This window comes from Halichoeres trimaculatus, unplaced genomic scaffold (assembly GCF_033239565.1).
Source record: "Halichoeres trimaculatus isolate MK-OKI-2021-1 unplaced genomic scaffold, fHalTri1.1 fHalTri1_scaffold_1, whole genome shotgun sequence".
NCBI classification, from domain to species: Eukaryota; Metazoa; Chordata; class Actinopteri; order Labriformes; family Labridae; genus Halichoeres; species Halichoeres trimaculatus.
Genome location: NW_027437179.1, coordinates 40,912,476 through 40,938,085, shown reverse-complemented (window position 1 = coordinate 40,938,085; position 25,610 = coordinate 40,912,476). Strand labels below are relative to the sequence as shown.

Sequence of the window (25,610 nt, the reverse complement as noted above, 5' to 3'; positions counted from 1 at the left end):
CTCTTATCCATCAGTGACACCTGCCAATCACTGGACACTTAGTCTATTAGTATATATACTATACTATATATTGTTATCAGGCACAGCAAGTTTTAGGAGTAGTGTGAGAATGATTATTTCTGTGGAATTCAGGGAGAATTACACCTGTGTCATCTGCAAAGGGTAAGTTTCTGTCTTTAGTTAGTATAATCTCATGCAGCAACATACAACTAAACAGCAGTATGCAGTACCATAAAGGTGAGCGGACACGAAGAGGTGCGCAGATGAAGAAAGAGCTGTCAGCCCAGCATGTCTTCCAGAGAGCAGGGAAGGAGGCAGATCAAAGAACAGGCCCAGACTTAGATATGTCCATCTTCAAGCCTTACTGAGGGTTTAACTGAGAGCAAATGTGGCCCAGCTGTCTGAGAAGAAGAGCTCTAAGGTCTGGCAGCTTGGCAAGAAAAGAAAAATATGAGCATAAAGTAAAGCATGTTGAGTAGAACAGCTGTTCAAAGAGGGTTTCTTGTGTGTGTGGAGCACCTGAGGAGGCCTCTTTGTGATAAGACTGGATGCTCAGCGGCCCTCAGGTGGTTTGAGTTGGGGACCCCTGCTATAGATGCTCTACAACATGATCCCTTGAGCCCTTGAATGTAAATTAATAAGTCTCTCATACAGTCTGACTTTAATCTCTCTATTTGTGTCGGTAGACAGATAATTTCTAATGTAACAGTCTGTTTTTAATAAAGTACAGAACTTCAAGAAAACGTTTGTGATGTCTAGGTTTGTGAGAAGACACTGAAGCTAACTCCAGAGGGATGTTTCTCTGCGGTCGAGGCGCAGACACATGAAAACACTTCAGCACATTAATGATGAAGACAGAACACAGACGAGACAGTACAGCTCACACACCCATGTCTTACTCTACATATCAAATACACAGCAGGGGTCTGACACGATTTAAGTGTTTACAACACAGACAGTAAACAGTCGGTTGTTTTGGCCTGCAGACTTCATTACTGTGGATCCTTTTCACACTACAAACACTGCTTTATGCTCCACACTGAAACAGTTTATGCAATGTTTTAAAACCACATTTTACATGCATGTGGCATGCATTTCTCTTAGCTCTGTTGTACAGCAAATGGTCTTTCCTCATTGGTGCACAGAGCTGTTTGTAGTGTCTACATGTTTACGAGTTTGGTTAAGTCTTTAAAGCCCTGTTTACACTAAGTGGTTGGTAAATCTTGGTCTTGTTTGTGTTTCCACAGCCAACTATGCCTTTCTTGGTAAGTGGTGCGTAAGCTGGATGCTTATAGGGGTGTCAGCTATGTAACAGTGTGACACCATAGTAGAAAAACGCAACACAGTAAACAAAGAGCAACGATGAAGACATCCTTCTTGGTGATTAACATGTGGCTGTTTGTTACGAAGAACTGTTGCACAGGAAGTGACGGTTCTTTCAACCAATCAGTGGACTGCAGTGTTTCTAGCTCCACCCTTTGGGGTCAGATTGGTATGTCTGACACCCCCAACCAAGCAGCAACCTCCAGTCTAAGAATGTGAGACATTTTGGATGTGCTAAAATCTGCTGTACACACTGTACACACACTGTACGAGGGTGAATTTTTTTTCTAACTTGGCAGTTCAGGGGATATCAAGATCACAAGCTCGCCCAATCAGAGGCACAGCTCTGGTCACGTGACTGACAAGTGCCCTATAGCTGTACGTGAAGCTATTGCTACTTCCAATATGGCTGTGATGGCCAATCTGCTTCAAAAATCCTCTTCAGAAACAGACGGGTGATGTTGGGGAGACTGTGTCCATTAATTAAATATGCAAGCAGTGTTAGACAGGTCCTCGCGCTCTCATCTGTCCCCCCTGCCGATTTTACCTCCATCGTCAGGATTCCATCATTTTCTGGCACTCTTAGCGCTAACAGTTGATACCATATATTATTTCCTCTGCTGAGTCACATGACCAGCTGCACGGAACTCCTAATCTCTGTGTGACATCATCAACTGCTGCACAGAACTCCTTATTAGTGTGTGACATCATCACAGAACTGCTGCAGCAGAGGGAGGATTTAAATTCACAAAAGTTTACAAACAACTCGTCATATAGGCCAGAATGTTGACCCAATCTGTGTAAAAATATGATATTTCAGTTGGAAATTTTGTCAGGAATCCATTCATGTCATTTTTAAAGCTGTATAAGTTTTACTCTTTTGTCTAGAGGCCCAAATGCGGAAGCCTGCGCGAGGTGGAGACTCCAAACCTATGTATTTCAATGGAGGAAGCTTAGAGGGCTTCTGTGGGGTTCATCAACTTTGAGGGCTCGTCATTCGAAAACCGGATCAGAAATGTTAAAGTCACGCACGTATTCTGTAAAGCAGGGTCTAGTCTGTCATGTGAGCGAATTTCAAGCCGATACCACTTATGGTTTCAGAGGAGACAATCTTTGCAGAAAGGGTAAAAATGTGGTCAAATCTCATTTTGAAAGGCATATTGCCCTGTGCAAGATAGGGCCATGGTGTCCACATTTTGTGTGCGTCTCAATGAGACAAACATTTTGAAGTTGGTTGTATCTCTCTACGACATTCATACTGGCTGCTAGGGCTGTTTAAGTGTGCCTAGGTGGTGCTAGAGAGCACATTATGGGATGTTTGGAGTCAAGTTTGGTATAATATCACATTTTTGGGGCGATTGCAAGTGGTGTGCCAATTTTGGTAAGTTTTTGAACACATTAGGGGGTCAAATTAGAGCTCAAAGACCAGATGGTATAATAATGAAATGGATGAAAAACAATAGTGAAGTTTGCCCTTTGGGCAAGGACCCTGATTATATGGTCTATGACCCCAACAGAAGGGTACCAAAAAGTGGGACGGTTCGGGCTGGTAATTTGGGGACCTGTCCTGTGATTACTCAGTGGAAATGCCAAAAAATGCGTGCTATACCAAGAAAAACCGAACTGAACCACCTGGTGGATAAAGAGCTTTTGACTAAAACTGGTACTAGTCCCCTAAACTTGGACATCCACCAAGCGGTTCAGTTCAGTTTTTCTTGCTAAGGTACAGATTTTGTGGCGTTTCCTTTGACTTTAACCAGGACAGGTCCCCGAATTACCCACCCGTACCGTCCCACTATCGGTACCCCTCTGTTGGGGTGCCAACAAAACAAAGTACTGTTCCAACCCCAGAAGGTGGAGCTAGAAACACTGCAGTCCATTGTTTGGTGGGAAAATATTGTCACTTCCTGTGCGACAGGGGTGACAAAGAACAACACATAACCTTGCCATGTTTACATCTCCAGACAACATATTGCTGGATGCCTTACATCATTGCTCTTTATTTACCGTGTTGCGTTTTTCTTCTTTGTTGGATTTATTAGCGGGGCACACAGTGTTGCGCAATCAGAATCCGGCTTACACACAGCCTCCCAAGAAGGGCACGGTTACCTGTAGATGCACAAACAGGATCAGGCTTTACTGATCCAACCTGTACCACACTGTACTGATCCAAACTGGACCACTTTGTGGAATGGGGGGATAAAAGAGACTTAGCCAAACTGGTAAATGTAGGAACACCACGAACAGCTCTTTACATCAGTGAGGACAGTGAGCCTTACTCCATCTTTCTTTTCAATCTGTTGGCTCCAGGAAAAAAAACTGTGAATTAACTGCAAAGTATGTATGTGTGCTGAATATCATGAGTACATTTTGCTCTTTGGATCAGATCTTCAGGTGGAGCAGATAGTGGGTAAATCATGTATAAATCTTTCTGCTTTGAGCAGATGCAGACCCCTCCTTCATAAATTACCACTCATGGTTGTGAACCCTTGTCCACCAACTCCCTGAGATACTCTCTTATTAAGCAGCCAGTGTCTCAAAGTCAACACCAACTAATACCAGGAATATGAAACAACAAGACTGATAACTTAAAGTAAAAAGGAACTAAATCCACTCCAGGGTCAAAATAATCCTTTAAGATGAAACAAACCCTGCTGTAAAAACAAGTGAAGAGGTGAAATATGAAATAATGAGCGAATAATAAGGAAATGGATGATTAGGAAGTCTGTAGGAAGAAAAACAGGATGTCTCTTACGGTGAGGTTGACCCGACGAACTCGCCGTCAGCTCCAAGTCGTCTTATCGTTGTTGTTTTTCATAGTAAAGAGACATTGTTTGACTTTAGAGGAGATCCTTTTCCTTCTTCTATGGGGCGGTACATGATGAGAAAAACTGCAGCGATCCTTCTCCAAACGAAACCAACTCATACTGTAACTCCAGCTGGGTGGGAGAGTTGCAATTCCTTGAGTGTCCACTTGAGGCTGTCTGGTATGTTTTTATAAGGTCAGACAGGTATTACAGGGCCAGCCCATGCAAAGATTTAAAAACAAATAGAGGACTCTTGAAGAGACTGTGAGGACAAACTTTGGCCCAAAGTCTCGCGCGCACTGTGGTGAAGACTTGGCGTGTGTTTGTTTTGGAAATTAATGGATATCAGATCCTTCAAACATGAGGTAGAGCTACAGTTTGAAACGTGACAACAAGTTAACTTTGTCAGTTTGTACCGTAGTTTAGTAGCCGGTTATATTTAGCTCTACTCACAGTCCGGTGCTCTGAGACGTGTCTGTAATGTGTAACGTTAGTGAATCCTGGTTATATTCTGCCAGTCATCTACCAATCAGAGCTAACGTAACCTCACTCTTCATTTTATTGATAGACTCTCAAGTTTGAACAGACCAATGAGAATAACTGCTGACTGTGGGTTGGAGTCAACAATAACACAAAGAGATTAAACTGTGTTTTCGTCTTTAGCTCTTGTTTAAGCCTTTAGCCTGTGTTTTAGCCTTTGGCTAATATTTAGTCTTTAGAATGTGTATTAGACTTTAGCTCCTGCTTTAGTCTTCAGTGTATGTTTCAGTCTTTAGCCTGTGTTTTAGCCTTTAGCTCGTGTTTTAGTCTTTAGCAAATGTTAACATATTTAGCCTGTGTTTTATCCTTTAGCTTGTGTTTAAGTCTTTAGCTTGTGTTTAAACCTTAAGCTGGTACTTTAGCCTTTAGCTTGTGTTTTGGCCTTTGGCTCATGCTTTAGTCTTTAGCTTGTGTTTAAGTCTTAAGCTCTTGTTGAGGACTTTAGCCTCTGGTAAGGCCTTAAGCCTGTGTTTTAGCCTTTGTCCCATGTTTAGTATTTAGCATATGTTTAAGCCTTTAGCCTGTGTTTTAGCCTTTGGCTCATAATTTGTGTTAAACCAGTGTTTTAGTTTTAAGCTTATGTTTTACTCTTTGGCTTGTGTTGTAGTCCTTAGCTTGTGCCTAAGACTTTAGCCTGTGTTTTAGCCTTTAGCTCATGCTTAAGTCTTTGGCTTGTGTTTCAGTCATAAGCTCTTGTTGAAGCCTTTAGCTTGTGTTTCAGTCATAAGCTCTTGTTGAAGCCTTTAGCTTGTGTTTAGGCCTTAAGCCTGTGTTTAAGCCTTTGACTAATATTAAGTCTTTGGGCCAATTTTAGCCTTTAGCTCATGCTTAGGCCTGTATCGTATATATATTTAGCCTGTGTTTTAGCCTTTGGCCCATATTTTGAGTTAAACCAGTATTTTGGCGTTTAGCTCGTGTTTTAGTCTTTTGCCTGTGTTTTAGCCTTCAGCTCTTGCTTTAGTCTTTAGCTTGTGTTTAAGTCTTAAGCTTTTGTTTGAGCCATTAGCTACTGTTTAGGCCTTAAGCCTGTGTTTTAGTCTTTGACTAATATTAAGTCTTTACCCTGTGTTTTAGCCTTTAGCTAATGCTTTAGTCTTAAGCATATGTTTAAGTCTTTAACTAGTCTTTAAGCCCTTAGCTTGTGTTTAGGCCTTCAGCTTGTGTTTCAGCCTTTAGCTTGTGCTTTAGTCCTTAGCTTGCGTATTAGCCTTTCACTCATGTTTTAGGCTCTAGCTCATGTTTAACCTTTAGCTTCTATGATAGCCTTTAGCTCGTGCTCTATCTCTCTCCTGTTTATCTTTCTTCTGCTCTTCTGTCCTTTTTCTGTCTGACAGTTAGGCTCCAGTGTCCACCATCACCACAAAATTAATCACAGAAATCGTTTTCAGCAGAGAAAAACACAGATCTCTCTACTAAACTTAATCAGTAGACGTGGTGTTGTTATAGACTTAGACGTGCAGTAAATCAGTCTGGGAAGCTGAAAAATAGCATTTAGGAATAACCTTTATCGTTGCTGATAATTTCATTTTAAAGTGTGGATTAAAATTAGTTATATAACTAGAAGGAAGACTTCTTTAAGATCATTTAGAAACTCCTCACAGGGACTTTAAAACCGATCCTTTACCTAACTGGAAGCCGGTGAAGCAAAGAGTTGTGTGCTCCTGTTTCTTTGTCCCAGTTGGGAGACGAGCTGCAGGCGGTTGAGCTCTGACTGATCAATGCCGACATACGGGGAGTTACAAACAATACAAACAAGATGTAATTAAAGCGTGGATGACTTTTTGAAAGACATTCTGGCTCAGATATGGTTTAACTTTGGCTGGAAGCCTCAACTGAAAAAAGCAAGCCTTGACCATCAACAATCAAACCAAGATCTCTGGCATGGTGTCCTCTGTAAGATGCTGATGAGCCAAAGGAGCTAGCAGGGACCTGAGCCGGGTCAGACCGGCCCAACAGGAAACCCTTAGTCTTTGTTCGGGGCTTTTAATGGCAGATACACATGCACATCATCAAAGGGAGAACAGTAGGTGGCCTGGACCTGAGCCCACTGTGGAGGAAAACTGTCCCAGAGAGGGACCATCTGAACCAGCTCAAAGCAGTGCCTTGGGAGTGGGAGTTTGGAAATTGGCCTAAAATAAGACAAAATGTTTGATCACAGAAATAACAACAGCAAAGTGTTATTTTATCTGTTTATATATTTGATATCACATGATATTTGACCGGGTAAAGCAGCCTCCCTCTGAAAGGAGGATCAGCAGTTGTAGAAAATCTCCCTTTAATCGGTTTCACGGTGAGTTCTTTACGGTTTCTACACGGACAGAAGGAGACACATTGTTGGCCTGATCCTCTCCACGGGAGGCAGACGTTTGGCATGCTGCAAGGGGCTGAGGTCCAGGTCTGAGAGTGAGAAACATCAGCCTGAAGAGAGGAAGCTCCAGCTGTGAGCAAACTGTGGTAACACTCAAATACCACGGTCACTTAGGAGCTTTACAGAAGTGAGACGGACAAGGAGACACGGGGATCTACTCACAGTTTCACACTGGGTTTGGACACACACTTCAAAATAAAAGTCAAAATGTCAGCAGCGAGCCACGAAACTGCAGAGTGAGGTTAGCACAGAAGAGGTAAAAACTCCAGCTCATTTTGTTGCTGTATTTTCAAAGTGTGGACCGTCATCTTTGGAGAGTACCTTCTTGGTAGGTGGCGTGTAAGCCTGATGCTGATGGCAGGCTTATTTAACAGCGAAAGAAGCAAAACGTGACACAGTAAACAAAGAGCAACGATGAAGACATCCTGTAATTTGTCTTCTTTGTGATTGACATGTAGCTCTTTGATACAAATCAATTTTTTTTTTCAGAGAAGACCTAGAGCCGCCAGGAGAAATACAACAGCCACTGTCACACAGGAAGTGACCATTCTTTACACCGATCAACGGTCTGCAGTGTTTCTAGCTCTTCCTACTGGGATCGGATTGGTTTATTCTCGCACCCCAATGGAAGGGTACCAAAAAGTGGGACGGTTTGTCTCAGTTATTTGGGGATCTGTCCCAGGATTGATCAGGGAAAACACCTCTAAATGGGAGACGTATGAGACACAGAAAAAAATACTTTTTTTTGTTTTAGGCCACGGAGCAAATGACAAAAAAAGACTACCTGAAGGTCTCATTTACAGCCTGATCAGAGGGAAGAGGAGCTTTAAACACTAGGAAGAAGACACCATCTACCATCATGTTTTTATTTCTCAGGTCCTAGTAATATTTGACATCAGGGTGGGATAATTTTCCAATAACTGACTTCCCGTACATTTTAATCTGCTTTGTTCCATCTTATCATACACTTTATAGGTTTCCTACTGTAACATTTGGTCAGGTGCTCCAGATGGAAACTAGCCCTTTGGCCAACTCTGGCATGTTTACAGAAATGTCAATTGATATAAGTTATCATTGCAAATTAAAATAGATCAAATTAAATTAAATTAAATATAATCAAATTAACATAAATATAATTTAATTAAAAAAGCTTATAAAATAAAATTAAAAAATTCAAATTAAATAAATAAATACATATAATCATTTTTTCAATCTTAAACAAGTCATTGGTTAAATCAAATTAAAAAGTATTAAATTAAATAAAATTAAACCAAAAAACTACTTCTTTTTTTTTATGAATCTAATCAGTTATCCAATCATTAACAAATCATTAATTAAACTTAGTTAAATATTATTAAATTAAATATTAGTAAATTAATCAAATTAAAAGTATTAAATTTATTTTTATTAAATTAAATTTAAACAAAGTACATTTAAATCAATACAATTTTAGGAATAATAACAATTTTTTTCAGTTTTTCTATCCTTAACAAGTCATTAATTCAATTAAATATTATTATATTAAATATTGTTTAATTAAATTACATTAAATAGAATTAAATTTAAAAAACACATTTAAATCAATAAAATTTAATAAATAAATAGGATTAATCTGTTTCCAATCTTTTACAAGTCATTAATTGAATTAAATATTATTTAATTAAATATTGTTAAATTAAATTAGTTTCGATCAAATAAAAACAAATAAATAAAATGAAATCATTTAACTTTATAAATAAATACATTTCAACAGTTTTCCAATCCCTTACAAGTCTTTTGTCATTACATGTTCCCCTACAGAAGTGCTGGTCCCTCCCCAACGTAACTTTTGGCCGTTATCTTTCTTCCTTTATCTCTTTTTCTTTTTCATCCAGCTGATAATAAACCATATCCATCATATTCACTCATTACTTTCACCCATTTTCACATTTTTTGCCCTGAGTCCATGAATGAATCCAGCCAAAAGCTTTCTCTCATCACAGGGCGGAGATTAATGTTGCTGATGTATTGGACCTCCATGACAGTGGAAATATCTGCTTTATTAAACTCGCCAGGCTCGGACTATAAAAAAGATTAATGCTAAGGAAAGAGAGCGAACAGCGTGTTTCTGCTTTGTTTTATGGCAGTTAATCTCAGGCTGGACGTAAAGCAGAGGCTTTCACTGCCGACTGTAACTGGCTCCGTACGAAGAGCTGAATCTCCTGATGGAGGCTGAACAGAAATGTCTCAGAGTTTCATGATGGGGTTCAGTCATCGTCTGTTCAGATCAGCTAAAGAAGGTTCCCACAAGTTCTCCACAAGTTCCCCCAAGAATTAAGTATTAGAGACCTTTGATGTTTTATACTATTGACTCTACAAAAACCACCTGAAACAGTTTCAGTTTTCACTGAATTTCAAGCAGTTCAGGTCCAGTGAAGAGCTTGAAATGAAACAAAAGTGAGCACTGATCTGTCAGAAGTTAAAGAAAGGTAAGATCACCAAATACTGAAACATAACGAACATTTCATATTTCTAAAGAAAGGCCCTTAAATAACTTAAAGTTGCTGGTTTGCAGCAATGGATATCGATCAAGATTTGAAAGTTGGTGCTATCAGTTCCTACAGGAGTCCCAAGTTTTCTTGCTTCTTTCCAACAATCTCTGAAGTAGAGCTGAACACACCGTATCATATTACTGTCTAATAAAATCCTGTTGGCATCATCACCAACAAAATGGAAAAGTCACGTACATGAATTCAAAACATATTTTGGATTTGTCTCAGACAGCCTTTCCCAAACAATGGGTTGCTAGTGGGTTGTGGCCTGTATTTGAATTGGTCACCAGTTGATGGAGTAAAATGTGTAACATATTTGGGAAGTAATCCTCCAACTTAAAACAGAATTAAAGAACGTTCATCTCGCTATATGATGTTTATCTCCAGTGAATCTCTGTCTGTCTTTGTCACCACCCTACCTGTCAAACGATAACGCAGGTGTCCTAAGGCGAGCTCAGGGAGGACGGAAACCTCCCGTGGAGCAGAAGGGCAAAAGCTCGCTTGATCTTGATTTTCAGTATGAATACGGACCGTGAAAGCGGGGCCTCACGATCCTTCTGACTTTTTGGGTTTTAAGCAGGAGGTGTCAGAAAAGTTACCTCACTCCCTCTGTGAATCTCCTCCTGTGATGGTTCAGTTTACACGAGCTCTCCGGCTCCGGCTGTGCGATGTCTTAACGAAAATATAAACTTGGCGTTACCACCAAGGTTGTAATAGTTAACTAAAATGAAACTAAAAACAAAAACTAAAATTTAAAATGCATTGCAGTTGACTCAAACTAATAAAAACTAGAGCTGCACGATTTGGGGAAAAGGTGCGATTTGCGATTAGGTGGACAATATTGCGATTGCGATTGTGCTTGCGATTTAATGAAAAAGGTTGTGTCATGATGAGTCTACAGACTTGCTTGGTTATCATGGAGAAAAATCTGAATTGCATGTGCTGACATTGCGATTGCGATTGCGATTACGATAATCGTGCAGCCCTAATAAAAACTAGAAACGAAAACTAAAACAATAAGTAAACTAAAACTGTATCTTGTTTTCACAAAACTAACTGAAACTAACTAAAATGATAGACAAAACGTCCTTAGTTATAGTTTTTGACAATATTAATAGCCTTTAGGATTTAAATTAATCCGACACATTTTTCCAACCAATTTTAGACAGTTTTTGGCAGTTGTCAGCGCCCTACGGCACCATCATAGCGACGTATAGGGATGAGCTTGTTTACTGCACTGACTGGCTGTGCGCCGTGCTGCGACCAAACATAGTGGAGCAATAAATCAGAGCATTTGTAATAGTTTAATTGTTACAGAGTCCAAGTTTTTATTTATTGAAGCTCATATTATATTGTTTTATATAATTTATGTTTATATTTTTTATGCTAAGTTTGTATTATTTTCTTGTGTTTAAGGCAGCAGCCAACAGTTCAGTATCAGCATTGACAGAGCAGTGAGCTCTATGTTGGACTTGAAAATAAACAGTATGACAAAATATTTACTCTGACCTTTTTGAATCCTGCACCTGGTTAATAAGGTATGAAAAAACTAAAACCAAACTAAAACTAAACTAAACTGAACTAAAACTAAGCCTTGTTGCAAAAATCAAAACTAAATAAAAACTAGAATGCCCGCTCTGAAACTAATTAAAACTAAACTGTAATGGAAAATAAAATGTCAAAACTAACTAAAACTAAACTATAATGACAAATCCAAAACTTTTATAACCTTGGTTACCACAGCCCAAAGAAGAAGAGAGGACAGACTTAGATGAATTTTATGCTCAGTAACGAGAGTTTGAAATTTAACAAATTGGACTGACGTCTTCAAACCAGACGTCAGATGGGACTTACAGGAGAATCAAAGGAGTTTTTTCAATGCATAGGAGGCATTTAAGAAACTCATTATTTTACACACACCTGCCATCCCTCCTGTCTAAAGAGGGAGTCTACAACTTTTTAATCCTTTCTCCTACCGTCGCTAGTTTTAAGGTCCCATGATCTCTTGAATTGTTTCAAGTCAAATCAAGTCCTGTACTCGTGCCTTATTTCGAACCCCCCAGAAACATCCACCCCTCTCCCTGTAGTTGGTTTGATCCAAAGACGTCTGACGGTGTGTTCACACCAAAAGAGGCAAAAGAGGCAAGCACGCCGGATGTTCATTCATTTTCAATGAGAGCCCGGCGTCCTGAGTGGCTAAAGCATCAAAAGCATCAAAAGCATCACCAGATGAGAAGTTGAGCCTCGGTCAACTTTATGGTAATCGGCTATGACGCGGTTCAGCGGCAAACTGTGGCAACCAATCAGAGTAGAGATGTCCTTCAACCGAGCGGGCCCTAAAGAACAACACATGTAACTTTGGTTCCTAGTTCCGTCTTGGAAACAGAAAAGCTCATAAACTGTGTTCGGGCTCATCCTGTTCTTTTTAATATCCACCATTTTAGCTACAGCCACCAACAACAACAAAAACGTGTCATGGAGGTGGTAGATTGTTCTGGTGAGTTCAAAAAATGTGCAGTAATAGCAGAAAATAGCAAAGTGAAGTGTAGTGTAGTCTGTGGCAAAGACGTAGCTTAGCCTAGCATGCTAGCATTTCTTGCTTCATCTGAATGAGATGACACCAGGGCTCCAGACTAACTTTTTTCAGCAACGATCTGAGGTTTACGCCAGGGGTACAGGTTACTTTTATTACCAAACAGTCTCCAATGGATCCTTCCGTGGATGGCTTCGTACCAGACTGTGCTCCAGGATCTGAACGGACGCTGGTAACCTGGTATTCACTTGCCTGTTTTGGGCTACCTTTTTTCTTCCTTGAGGATTTATCTTTGGTTTCTTGTGGATCAATGTCGTTTTGTGTTACGGACTTAAGAGGACCGGAAAAAACAGGATTAAAGGAGCGTTTGAAATAGTGTGAAGAAGGACAGCTTGTATTTTTTCGTTAGTTGGGAACTTTTTCATGATTTTGGGTTTATGAACATTGAAATTATTAATTTATTTTGGTTGTGATTTACTTTGGGACGGGGAATACACACGGGCTGCGCAGGGGTTTAATTTACTGATTAAAAGATTAACATTGAGTCCGGCTCCTGGGTATTTTTCTTTAGGATTATAGAAAACACACACACACACACACACACACACACACACACACACACACACACACACACACACCACAGAATTATAGCATATTTCAAAACTGTAAAAGTTTGATGTGGTGGATAAATCAATATTATCTCCTTTGTAAACTGCTTCCTGCCTGTCCGATCCGCTCGTGACTGATCAGATGGTGATTTTATTATGTTCATGCTTTAAACTGAAGTCGAACAACAGCAGCTGCCGCCGTGAAGACGTCCGCTGTGCTGCTCCTTTAAATGACAAGCGTGATTTTACTCTGACGTCAGTCACGTGACGAGCGGCCAGGGCCGCCTAAAATATTTAGCCACTTTGGCCGCTGACCACTTTCTCGGGCATGCTTGTCGCTTTTGCCTCTTTTGGTGTGAACACACTGTGAGACCCTCTCTACTACAGTCAGACAAACACACGGAAACAGCAGGTGGCTGCGTGAAGAGGTTATCAAAAAGCAACCTTAAAAAATCAGTTAACATGATGTGTCATGAGTAAAACTCCACACTTACTTTAAAATGAATCCAAAAATAAAATTTAGTAAAAGATCAAATGTTACGTGAAATCAATATTATTTCCCTCTGAATATTGCAAAAAAAGACTCAAACCGCTTCTGAAACTATAAAAAAAACTAGATTAAAAAGAAGCATTTAAAAAAGAAAGAAAGAAAAAAAAAAAAAGAAAACCATAATGACATAATGAACACCGTTCATCTAAGAAAGAAAATCGGCCCAAAAGTTGGTCAAATACAAAGGAAGGTTGAGTTTGGGTCTTGAGCAAGAAAAGTTTGGGAATCCCCGGTCTAAGAAGATAAAGTGAGAACAGCAGAGGCCCCAGCATGGACCCCTGTGGAACACCAGAGGCCACTGAGACCGTCTAATGCTGTACTTGATGTTCCCACTCAATCATAAAGTTTCATTATCAGAAAGTGGAGTTCATTTGAGTTAAAGGAGGAGGTAAGGTAAGGAAGAAAGAGCAGAGTGACTGCCAGCATCAGAAAATCTTAAGATTCAAATAAAGAGCCGGAGAAGATCTATCTTTGACGACCAGATGGGAATTTCTCATGAATATCATGGAGACAGAAACACACGTTTGATATTGGCCTGTTTCACTGGCAGAGAAAGATTTCTCTAATAAAAACGTGAAGTTTGAAGGGACACGCTAAGTCAACAGAGGGCAAAACTTTTAAACAAAGAAAAAGTGGAAAGATATTTCTTAATGGATCCCTGTCCTGATCCAAAAGCCTCTTCTTTCCCTCCCTCTTTCAAACTGTAACAGTTAAGTGTGCCATCTGGTCATTGTACCTCATAAAAACATAAGACCACCAGACACTCAAAGAGGGTCTGTTTATCACAGGGTATCCCTGCTGTGTATGAAACAAACACAGTGTTCCCACTTAAGCCATTCAAAGTGACTTTACTGGTTCTTCATCAGACTGCAGGGCTCCAGAGAGCTCCAGCAGCCTGGGTTTACTATGGCTTTGTCAGATCCTGCTCTTTAAAGGCCTGTTATAAAACTGTTGTTATTCTCTTTAACACAGACAGAACCATCAGCACTGAAGACATGGACAAATTCCACGCTTTGGGTCAGGAAAGTCCACAGATCAACCAAGGAGATTTTCATAACCTCTGCTCAACTCTGACGTCTCTCTAACTGTGCTGTGAAATAAATATGCACCTCGACAGGTGATTCATCCCTGCTTTCAGTCCTCTTCTGTCTCTCACTGTTTGCTTTGCTTTACTCAATGCATTTATTCATGGAGACATGGTGAAGAGGATCTGCTGCAGTTCAAAGCGAGCATCAGAATGGGGAAGAAAGGTGATTTAAGGGACTTTGAACGTGGCATGGTTGTTGGTCTGAGTATTTCAGAAACTGCTGATCTACTGGGATTTTAACCCACAACCATCTCTAGGGTTTACAGAGAATGGTCCCAAAAAGAGAAAACATCCAGTGAGCAGCAGTTCTGTGGGACAAAATGCCTTGTTGATGCCAGAGGTCAGAGGAGAATGGACAGACTGGTTGGAGCTGATAGAAAGGCAACAGTAACTCAAATAACCACTGGTTACAACCGAGGTCTGCAGAAGAGCATCTCTGAACACACAACACGTCCAACCTTGAGGCAGATGGGCTACAGCAGCAGAAGACCACACCGGGTGACCCTCCTGTCAGCTAAGAACAGGAAACTGAGGCTACAATTCACACAGCAACACCAAAACTGGACAATAGAAGATTGGAGAAACGTTGCCTGGTCTGATGAGTCTGGATTTCTGCTCCACATTCAGATGGTAGGCTCAGAATTTGGCCTCAACAACATGAAAGCATGGATCCATCCTGCCTTGTATCAACGGTTCAGGCTGCTGCTGCTGGTGTAATGGTGTGGGGGATATTTTCTTGGCTCACTTTGGGCCCCTTAGCACCAACTGAGCATGGTTTAAAGTCCACAGGAAAAAAAAGAAAAAAAAAGGAAAAAAGAAAAAAAAGAAAAAAAAAAGAAAACAAGGAAAAGAAAAGGGGGAAAAGGAAATAAAAGGAAAAAAAGAAAAAAAAAGAAAAAAGGAAAAAAAGAGAAAAAGAAAAAGAGAGAAAAAAGAAAAAAGAGAGAAAAGAGAAAAAAGAGAGAAAAAAGAAAAAAGAGAAAAAAAAGAGAAAAAAAAGAGAAAAAAGAAAAAAAGAAAAAAAAAGGAAAAAAGAAAAAAGAGGAAAAAGAAAAAAAGGAAAAAAAGGGAAAAAAAGAAAAAAGAAAAAAAGGGAAAAGAGGAAAAAAAGAAAGAAAAAGGAAAAAAGAAAAAAAATGAAAAAAGAGGAAAAAAAGGGAAAAAAAGGAAAAAATGAGCACAGTGTATCCATCTTCTGATGGCTACTTCCAGCAGGATAACGCTCCATGTCATAAAGCTGGAATCATCTCAGACTACTTTCTTCAACATGACAATGAGTTCCCTGGACTCAAATGTCCTCCACAGTCCCCAGATCTCAATCCAATAGAGCACCTTTGGGATGTGGTGGAACGGGAGATTCTCATCATGGATGTTCAGACGACAAATCTGCAGCAACTGTGTGATGCTATCATGTCAATATGGACCAAACTCTCTGAGGAATGTTTCCAGGACCTTGTTGAATCTATGCCACCAAGGATTAAGACGGGTCTGAAGGCAGCTGTTTGTGAGATCAGGGGATGGATTATGTTCCTGCAGGTGGTCGGAGGTAGAGAGCAGAAACCCTGGTGAGTTTATGTCTGTGTGTGGAAATGGGGATTAGGGGAGATTACAGAACAAATGAGGTATGCTGGAGTTAAACCCTGTAATTCTTATGAGAACAAACCGTGACATCTCATTTACGCGGTCTAAACAGAAAATCTGGTTGATATAAGTGAAAACACTGACACTGGCTTAACGTTAATGAAGAAAAACAACAAATAGTTCTTTGGACGCAGCGTCCACCCGAGGGAACGCCGATGACAGAAACCAGGAATGTGAGTTTTGATATTTAAGGTGCAGCTGCACGTTCACAAACCTCTGGAAGCGTTTCAGCATTTTAAACAACAGCATCCAGATCATGATCTGCTCTGAGGGAAACGGGCGGACTGTGCTCGATGGCGTGCCAGCGATAAAACAGCCAGTGACCCTCCTCTGAGGTCGCTGTGGCTTGAGATTCTGCAGACAGCTTGTCAAGCGTTAACTCCATTTGTTTGTTTCTGGTTTCTATGAGATCACCGTAAATGTTTTCCATAATGCACGTTAAAACATGTGCATCCCATTTTATAAACATTAACACAACGCTGGTTCCTCTTTTCAGGGGTCTTTAAACGGAGCAACACCTTGGGATCATATTCAAAACATCTCCCACTGCGCAAAGAGGCGTTCAAAGGACAAGATGTTCAACGTGAAACTTTAACTCTACAATGAAGAATTTTTGTCCAAAAAGAGAAAAATTTTGACATTTTAATCATTCTTATTGTTTTTACCCTCCATCTAACTCCTGTGTCTAACTGTAGTCCAGTTCCTGAAGGTGTCAGACTGTCCCTGTTCATTTTCCTGTGGCTTCATTTTGTGGCAAGGTGAGTAGTGTAAGAGTAGTGTAAGAAACTAAACTAAGAAACTTTTAAACAATTGATTAAATATGCAGACTTGATAAAGAAAAGGATTGGTATGAGGGCCTCGGGGCTAACCACGACGGCAGTAACAAAAAGGGGAAGGATCCAAATACACAGCACCGTGACAGCAAAACAAATGTTAAAAAAGGGACCACCAACAGAGAACCGCTGCCGCCTCAGGGCCCTCAGCACGTGTCAATGAAAAAAAAGAAAAACTCAATTGAAACAGGCCACAAAGGCAGCCCTCATACCACGATAACCAAAATATGAAACACACAAACCCAAACCAAAGGAAACAACCACTAAAATTATCAAAAGTAGGAAACAATATATTTAACCCTATAACGCCAATCGTATCATATTTGATGCATGACTTTTTCAGCCCTTCACATAAGCAGTGTGGTATTTTTTATCCTGAAAAACCTGATGTGTACAATCAGATACATGCATCGCACAGATAAACCAACAATGGGTGGTAAGTCACTCATTAGCCGCTCTTCCAGTGACACTCTTAGACTGCCATGACTCAGGAAGTGGACACAGGTGGTTTTTCAAGAAGAACTTTGCCAAGTTTGAAAAGGTTAAGGTAAGAAAAACATTACAATTAAGGCTGTCATTTTAACGCATTAATTAGATTAATTAATTACACCGCAAATTAACGCGTTATAAAAATTAACATAGATTAATCTGGATCCAAACCCGCGGGGCGTTCAAAGACGCACTTATTTTCAAATGACTGGCATTTACAAACTGTTTGTTCTACTTGGAAAAAGTGGTGTTCTCATCAGATTTTTTAATTTCCGACAGTCACTGAATGCATCACACGTGCTTTTAACCAGGGGGAAGCGAGAGGACTGCCGTCCACATCTCGTTTATTCACACGTCCTTTTTGAAAATCTGCAGAAAATCAACCATTTGCTCAATTCTGTAAAAAACAGGTAATTCTACACTCTTTACTGCATTAAACAAGCCCTGAATGATCAATATATATCCTGTATTTAAATCTAAAAAATTCTTTGAAAATTTGCTTCCAGCTTCCTGGTGTCATGTTTCAGCTTGGGGCTGCTCTGCACCAATGAGCAACAGTTTGTGTGTTCAGAGCATGTTAAACTGAGAATACTTCACTTTTCTTTGATCCAAGACTTGAATTAAGTGTTTTTTACATCGTTCCTCACAGTTTTTAGCCTTTAGCTCTGGTTCTCCTGACCTCATAGAAGTATAGAAGTTTATATTGCAGTGAAAATTGAGTCCACATCAAGTAAAAATGTGACAGAAGCAAAAACCGTCCTGAAAATCAAATCAGCTTATCTTAGGTGCAGGACTGTGTAGATTTTGTAAAGATAGAACCATAAAACTATTCTCATGTGTTCCTTCCTTATGCCTCAGGGTACCTAAAAATGTGTTGTATATATTCCAACCTTATTTTTAAATGTTTTTTAATGTTTTTTGATGTAATTTTAATGTCCTGGAATTCAAATTCTTTATTTTGGGACCTTAAGCAGATATGAGATTAAAATGTGATTAATTAGATTAATTAATTACAAATCCTATAATTAATTAGATTATTTTTTTTTAATCGCCTGACAGCACTAATTACAATATTTACTGGCACATCAATAGGAACACTTACTGGGTTCATGCAAAGTAAAAATACTAAAAAATTCACAATATATGTTTGAGTAAACCGTGTTGAGGATGGCGTCTTAAATTTGATACAGCGGGTATATAAGGTCATGTAACTCTAAAACAGTCAATAGCCATTTACTTGTATTCCATGCATTATCTAACATCAAGCAACATACAGTCTTTTTATTTTTAAATTACATAATTTGGTACATTTAGAGTTAAAAACTAGGTATGAAACTTGCTGTACTGCTGTATGAAAGGATGGCCTGGATCGTTTCCCAACATGGGAAACCTGACAGAGATCAAGCAGTGCACAGGCCACTTTGCCCATGTGTACTGTCAGAAATGCAGAATGCATCTTTGCTTAAACAAGGAGAGAAACTGTTTTCAGGCCTTCCACCATGCAAAATAAAAGGCTGTGAACCGCAAAATGAGTAAAATACCAAAATGTTTTTTTTTTCCAGGCTTCCACCCAGACAGCTCCATTGGTGGCTTTCTCACTACTGCATGATGGTAGCACTGTTTATGTTTGGAAGTACACATTTGTTAGATTTGTTTGTGATTTGTTGTGTTTTTGTTTGTTCAGGAAAAAAACAATTGTTGAGCATTGTGACCTGATGGATCAAATATGATACAAACTGAAACTCAAATGTGGAAAGTGATATTTGAAGATGTTTTGGGGGTTGTTCAGAAGGACCAATCAAGGCTCCAAGTTCAAAGAACTGGAATTTTCTGTCAATTATTTAATGGTTTGGGCTTTACAGGGTTAATGAACAAAGTATCAACCACAAATATTAACTGAATAGGAATCAGCCAAAATAAGGAACAATGTATAAACTATGTGACAAAATATAATCAAAAGAAAAACTCAAAATGATTCAAGGAAAAGAAACAAAACAAAAAAGGGGGGGGGGAAAGGTAACAAATAAACCGCTTAGTGTCTGCGATTATTAAAACCCCTCGAACAGAGCGAAATCCTCGGAAAACCGAAGCTTTACACCAGATTAAAGCCGCCACAAAAAGCCAAAACAGCAGCTGACGGGCCTAGCAGCAAATGACGGCACCATTCTGATAAAAATAAACAAATTAATAATCAGAAAACAATCCTGAAAAACTAAAAAGTTACTCAGCACGTAGCTCAGACTCTGCAGGTGATGGCTGGGAAAGAGCGCTCGGTTTTTACCTCAGATCATCAGCAGATAAATGTTACAAGGCAAAAGGCCAACCAGGTCTATTTGTAGGTGACCGTCCAGTAATTAGAGGCCACACCGCCCCTAGTGGTAGGGAGTAACTACCTACCCTGCTACACTTTGATTCTACAGACAAAAGCGTTATACATCCCAACTTCAAACCTGCTGCTGAGCCAAATGAAGCTACAGGAAGTCCAGTTTGTTTGGCCAGTGTGACCACAAGTGTGTCGTGCTTAACTCATCAGCTGCCATTAACGCTTATAGACATCAATTCAATTACAACTGTTTACTGCGTCAGTAGAAGTAAATAATGGGGGAATAAAGGGTGAGACGGGGTCTGGTGGAGCTTGTCAATCAAAATCCTGCTGGTAAACTACTGTGGGTGAGAGCAGTGTGCTCTTTGGATGAGAGCTCAGCATGGACATGAGGAGAAGATGTGAGATGACAGAGGCAGAGAGAGACGCTGCAAGTCAGAAAAGTTCAGGCAGGTAGTTTTGGTGTTAACATAGTCACAGAAAACAGTATCAGTTTGGTTTTGAAAGATTGTTTGAGACCCAATAGGTGGGCTTCAGCGTGGTTCACTTTATGCAAAAGCCCAACCACACAGACTTAAGGTATGATCAATGATGTATGACTGCTGCGATCCCTCTTCTCGATGATCAATTTACACAGAAGCTGGGGTGTTAAAAGGGCTGTGTTGGACCAAAACAACTTGCCATAAGTCTAAAAGACTATAAAGTTGTAGCAGTGCTCTCTGTGTCTCATTGTGCTGACTCTGATGCTTCACGATGATGTGGCCTTAAAATAGAAATCAGGAAATTGAAACAAACAAAATACTACTTTGATTTAAAACTAATGTGGCAATCAGACGTCCAAAAATACTGTTGAAAGAACGACCTTTGATTGTCTGTTTGAGCAGTGGGAAGGTACTGTGCTGGGAAAAAACAGTGTCTGCACCTCCAAGTGATCAAAGTTAGACATCCAGAAATGATGTTCAAGTGAAGTCGTGGCCATTTTGCACGTTGCTCTGACATCTAGATATGGACCCAATACTGATGCGATCTGCATGTCTCTCCGACTTCCAATGTTTGTAAGTCTCGAACTGTCAACATGTTAGTAAAGCAATAATAAGGAAGCGTACTTCATGTTTCCACAGCAGGAGAAGCAGGAAGACTTTAACAAAGCAAACAGTGAGACAAAGCTGACATAAGGGAAGCTGCAGAGGTGGATGGTTGTCGAAGAGACACAGGACTTCCAACCAGGAACATGAGACCTTACAGGGGATGCTCCTGATGGGCTGTGTTTAGAAAACTTACCACACATGGTTGTGATTTCAGGGTGAGATTGTTATGCACTATCCAGGGGGGGTAATTGTGCAACATATGTACACATTCAGAGCACTACGTACAGCCTGCAGCCCTGGATAAATGTTGTGCTTGTGTCTGCTGAGAGGGGGAAGATGTCTGAACACATGACTGACAGCAGCGAGTGTTCACAGAGCCATCCATGTCCTTTCAAGAAGAAATATCATAATCTCTGTGTTTGCACCAGAGGAACTTTTAAGCCAGGTTTCACCAAGTGGTTTGAATCAGTACAGTACGAAGAAGAAAAAATACGACACAGTAAACAAAGAGCAACGATGAAGGCATTCAGCAAATCGTCTTCTTTGTGATTGGCATGTGGCTCTTTGTTATAAAAAATCAAGCTTTGTTTCTGTATTACAAGGGATGTCTCGATCAGCATTTTTTGCCCTGATCCTGAATATTAAATATTGAGTATCAGATGATACTGAGTCCCGATTCAGATTTTTGGGTTTGGAGATAAACTTTGCTGAAGAAGTGAGAAAGTGAAGCAGCACAGTCTTTTTTTATGTGTATTAACAATATTAAATAGTAAACAATAATAGTTAAAGCTTATTAAGTCCATTTAACTAAGTCCAGCTAGTTTTTAAGTTGAAAACCCGTCGGCGGGATCAAAATGATACATCTTTTTTAAATGACTGGCTTAACAAACCATTTCTCCACTTCAAAAACTGATAACACTGTGGTAGTCGTCAGATTCTCAAATTTCCGAGGGTACCTGAATGTATCAGATACGAAGCTGGAAACATGTCTTAACATGATGCAGAAAACAGGAGAATTTCATCAACATCGCTTTGAATTTCATGTCTTCTCAGAACATTTGCAGAAAATGACCAGGTTGCTTGGTAAATTTAATTGAAAAGAAATTCTACGCTTCTTACGGCTTTCAGCAAACCCTGAATGGTGGACAACTTGTGTGCATGTAGCACAGCACACTAAAATCAGAGGCTGCCCTGAACGCATCTCTCCGAAGACGGTGAGAGACTTCCAACGTACATATTAGACATCAACAGGACTATCTCTGTCTTTCCCCGTTCATGGAAAAAAATATTTTGCTACAAACTGGATTATAACTTTAACTGACCTCAACCATCCATGGCAAGGGATCATCTGGTGAAACACCGGACAAACTGATCTCACCATCATCACATCCTCACGTTACTCCAGACTGTGCTGTACGGCTTCAGTGAAGCAGGCTGTTAAACCAAGAGTCTGAACGGAAGGACTTACCGTGGCATAAACCTGCGTCCACCTTCTTCTCAGAGCTCTCTGGGCGCTGTCGTCCTCCCCCTGTGGATATTTATCCGTCCTTCAAAGCCCAGAAACAGCGGAGCAGCATCTCCTCGGTAAGTCAACGTTTCGTGTTGTTTCAGGATGTTTTGGTTGTGCTGCAAACCTCTTAAAAAGATCGCAGAGCATAGATGTGTCTGTTGGACTGTCTTCACTTTCTAGTTTGATGTATTTCCACACAGCTGATACTGAAGCTACGCAGTTGTTAGTGCTAGGCTAACAGACTGTATCGTGTTTGTTTTCGTCCGTTGAGCCGTTTGTCTCTGCAGAGTCACCGTAGGGTGCTGTAAAGCAGATGTTATTGCTGTAAAATGAAGCTAAGGTTGTGTCCGAAATCACTCACTCATTCCCTACTCACTATATAGTGAATTTGATGTAGTGGACTATATAGTCCTCTCAATCAGCTAAATTAAAACAACATTTCGGACACTACTCACTCATTCGCACGCCGCTGACAGTGACGTAATTACTCTCGCGTCGCTCACAGACGGCTGGGGATTTACAGTTATATCTTTTCTTAAAAACTGCAAAACAGTATTTATTTTAGTGATACCTAATATTATATTTAGCTTATTTTCTGCAATAGCTAAATATAGAAGAAAAAAATATTTCACGTTATTTTTCAATAAATAAACCATATATTTGCGCGGAACTTATGCTGTGTTTAAGAATTACAAGGTCCAGTGAATGCATCACCTGCGTGGAACGGTTTAACGGCTAACGTCCGCGTTGTTTGTTTCTCAGCTCAAAGTTGTGAGACGGGCTCGTCCGAAAGTTAAACAGGGAGCTAAGTGTTGTTCTCTGACAGTTTTTAATGTTGTTTCATGCTATTAGTAATCATTAAACATGTAATCAGCCATTTCTTCTGTTTGAATCGAAATGCTAGTGGTATATATTGCTCATATAGTGAGCATGGCTAATACACAACTTTTCAAAATGCATTGTGGGATACATTGAGTGGGCTCTAAAGTGAATGGCTGTGTCCGAAATGGCATACTAACGTACTACTCATACTAAGTGTGACGTCAAAAATAGTATGTAGTGCGTTCATATTAAATAGTATGAAAAGATTGTGTGCGCGAGAAATACCCGGATGTATACTATATCGGTAAAAATGTTAAGTACGGGAGGTGGGCATACTAGTCGCACTGACACGCCCCATAATGCATTGCGAGCCCCGTATTTATAAACGTAAATACAGAATGAGATGACAAGATGAGAAGCAACTAAAATGGACTTACCTCTACAGGGAAACCTAAACCTAAGTACAAAGAAATAAAGTGCCTGAGGCGACGGACGGATTGTCTTCGGTGTCTACGAGCAGTAAACATTTTTTAATTTTTTGAAGAGTGATGAATTAGTCTCGAGATCGGTGTTAGCTAAAAATCATCCACTAGCGAACTTCCCGTTTTCAAAATAAAAGCACCCGTTTATCTCCTTTAAGTTCTTTTAACGCCCTTGTAAATTGGGCTCTTGTTTTGGAGCGGACCGGAAGTTTCTTCAATAGCATATTGGCGCTCTTAACAGAATGTCTGAAATGCCGAAATTAAATTTGTATCCGTGCGTTTTATGGCCCAAATGACCACATTTTGGTTTTCTACGTGATGACTTTCTCGCCTAAAATGTTCTCAAAACTTTCAAATGTGGCGAATCAACAGAGATATTTGATAGCCTGGTGTGCTTACATAGACTTATGTAGCTTCCAATTTTTGTTGTCGGAGGTTTTGAAATGCATCATGGGAAACCGAGTAGTATACTACAGAGTAAACGGTTGGCACTCTAATCATACTTATAGTATGTAGTATACAGTAAATACACAACGACCATGTAGTATGTAGTATGTTAGTATGCCATTTCGGACACAGCCCAAGACCATGCTCACTCAGATTTCGAACAGCACTACAAAATGGCGTATCCACTATATAGTGCACTATATAGTGACTAGGGAGTGATTTCGGACACAGCCTAAGTGTGGCTGCTGTTCTCCATCACTGTACCTCATTTAATCGTCCTCTCATCAACTTTGTGAGGCCGGGCGCCCAGTTTTACTGACTGACCTCAGTGGAGATTTTATAACCTGGGAAGATCTTCTTCTTCTGCGTTGTTAGGAGACTTGAGCTCCGTTATCTCTGTGCGCTCCTGCGATGAATCTACTCTGCACTCTTGTGTGTATTCGCGATCTTCCTTAAATGCCTGAGTGAAGTTACTGTAAAAACCACATATCGACTGAAACAGCACAGTTGCAGCTTTCACAAACCATTGGAGTTTTTCAGATTGTGTAAACCGTTAGGGAATAACAGTGCATCAAAGTGCGATGTGTCGGCGACGACGCATCCAGTGTTACTGCTATTGGGCCTTGCTTTACACTCACTTCACCGAAGGCGGAATGTGCCTTTTTTGCAATATTCAGCCGAATATATTCGGCTATTGAATATTTGGTGCATTCCTAGCTAAAATGAATGATCGGTTGAGAGGCTTGGCTAGAATTCCTGATCAAGGATACTTTAAAAAATGCCCAAATCGTCCCGCTAAGATACTAGGGATTGGGTTTGGGACATCCCTATTTATTACCTCTGTCACACAGGAAGTGATGGTTCTGTCGACAAACCAACTGAATTCAGTGTTTCTAGCTCCACCGTCTGTGGTTGGATCAGTGTGTCCGTCAACCCAACAGAAGGGAACCAAAAAGTGGGACGGTACAGGTCAGAATTTGGAGATCTGTCCCTGTTTTAGTCAAAGGAAATGCGAGACGAGCTAAACTGAACCATTTGGTGGGAACAGAGCTTAGTTCCTGCTAAAACAGGCATGGGGAAACTACGGCCTTGGGGCCACATGCAGCCCGTTAAACATTTTAATCCGGTTCGCCGAACTTGAAAAAATTAAATGAAGAAACCTTGTTAATGTTTTATTTTCCCTGCAATTCTGATTTTCCACTAGATGGCGCACTGTAGATACATTGGCTTTGTTGGGGTGAAGCGTAGGCCTATTACTCCACGTTTGCACTTAACCTTCTGACCCATCAACCCTTCTGTAATGGTACGGCCACACCAAACGCGAATTTGCGGCACGATTACATTCAAAGTCAATGCAAAGACGCGTATAGACACCAATTTGCCTCGGGCCTTTGGAGCGTTCACGAATTCATGCGTTTGGGCGGTAGACGCGAATTCGCTCGAGTTCAAAATATTGAACTTTTGACGCAAATTCACATGAAAGGCTTGCCGTGGCCGCCAATCAGCGATGACATTCCCCCATGACGTCATTGATTTGATGACGTTGGGGGGTAACTGCCGCCTACTCCGGCTCCAACCCCGCCGGAGGATGGAGGAGAAAACAATCTGTGCGGTGTGTCATTATCCAG

At 40.3% G+C, this 25,610-nt stretch overlaps 1 protein-coding gene across 1 annotated transcript in view; it reads right to left on the bottom strand.

The window, feature by feature from the left end:
- asip1 (agouti signaling protein 1) overlaps positions 1 to 22,712 on the bottom strand; it is a 96,933-nt gene extending 74,221 nt beyond the window's left edge. Inside the window, exon 1 of the mRNA XM_074676178.1 lies at positions 22,190 to 22,712. The gene's annotated coding sequence lies outside the window, so the exon portion shown is untranslated. The remainder of the gene's footprint in view (positions 1 to 22,189) is intronic.
- Positions 22,713 to 25,610: the final 2,898 nt, after the last annotated feature.